The sequence below is a fragment of the Pararge aegeria genome, chromosome 21, assembly GCF_905163445.1.
Source record: "Pararge aegeria chromosome 21, ilParAegt1.1, whole genome shotgun sequence".
Lineage (NCBI taxonomy): Eukaryota > Metazoa > Arthropoda > Insecta > Lepidoptera > Nymphalidae > Pararge > Pararge aegeria.
Window position 1 is genome coordinate 6,266,647 of NC_053200.1, and position 1,744 is coordinate 6,268,390.

Genomic DNA, 1,744 nt, shown 5'->3' on the forward strand with positions numbered 1-1,744 from the left:
CCGCTCCCCTCGCGCCGGGATACCAGTTTCGCGACATTTCGGAAGATTGCCCGCCCGCAAATTCCAACAATATTATTTTATAAAATTTATGTAACGTAATTAAATAGACATTTATTATGTTACATAATAACATATTATATCAATGTTTAAAATAATGAATTTCGAATTAAGTTCCAGATCAAAATGCATTTTGAACTAGGCAAGAACAATGAATAATATTTCGAACGCAATTTTAATTTGAATTCCACACAGTATAAAGCAGGTGAAATTGCATCGAGAATTACCTCAAATTATGGTCACAATAACGACCATCATAATATGAATATGCATTGGAAAAAGTGTATCTTTCGAGAATAAACGCAGACTTCAGAGCGGTGGGCGGAATGATACGAGAGTCTAATATAGCTCTATTATCAACGAAATTCTTTCGGGAATACTGACGTGACGTGACGAAGACGATGACAATCCAACTTGGTAATTAATCAATTGCTTGAAATAGATCCGTAGAACATAGATTATATAAGTATATGTAACCTGGCTCCTTCTTTGTTTAATGAATCAGCAATTTCAAATTAAAATTCGAAACATACTTAGAATTTACTACTACTGTATTTGGAAAGCACTACAAATTAAGAAAATAAAAGAAGAATAGATTTTGATAGAAACACAGAAGGCGGCTTTATAGCTTAATAGGGATGGCTGCCAGACAAACTTAGGATTCGAAGAATATGATAGACTAGCCAACATGTGGTTTTTAAATATTAAAAGAAGGTTCTTGATTCATTTTAATTCATAGTCGAAACAGTTACTTAATTAAAAAAAATTCAAACTTGCAATTTGAGAAATTTTTGTGTGAACAAAAAGCGTGAAACTCCCGTGAGCGTATAGAAGAAGCACATAGATAAATAAATAATGTAGCATTTGTGCATCCAAAGTAACAATCCTACTAAGTCGAAGAGAAAGTCTTGACCAATACAAGAAAAAAAACGGGTGTTGATCGGATAGCGCCCGTCAGAACGAAGTTCCTCACGCCTTTTCTTCAACTCTGAATGTAAAATTCTCATTAAATCATGAGAACTGTTTATTTTCCTGGGATAAAAAGTAGCAAATTTTATGCTCTGTCCTTTTAACTAACTCTATGTAAAAATCAAGCAAATAATTAAACAAACTTTCTTACTTATAATATAAGTAAGATGAATCTGTGATATGTCGATATGTATAAACACAAAAATACCAGAGATTATCAACAGTCAACTATCGGAAAAATAAAATGCAAGTTTTTTTTCATTTTTCGGATGGACACTTGCCGATAACCACCTGAGGGGTTGCTACGGCGTCCCCGGGGGAGTGGAGCGAGAGCTCGCCTTGAGAAGAGGCTCGACGATATCGGGGGAGGAGGAGCCTGTGACTTTGCCTGTGCTCCCCTTATTTAATATAGAGTATAATAGAGTTTAGTAATGCCCTTGACTAAAAAAAATAGTTTTCCTTCGGGGAGGCCTTCAAGCTACTCGTCATTTCACCTGGCGGGAAATAATTATATAATTTGCAAATTATATCAAAAAACCTTTATTACAGCAAAAATAAGATAGTTTATCAAAATGCCTAATCACATTTTACGTTTTTGATCACTGACGTAATTTTTGGTCTCATTCCTAATATTTCTGCCTTCTTCTTCACGTTTTATGCTATTCTGTGGTAGTTTTTTGACACTATGTCAATTGTCATTCGTGACATACGGCTTTGA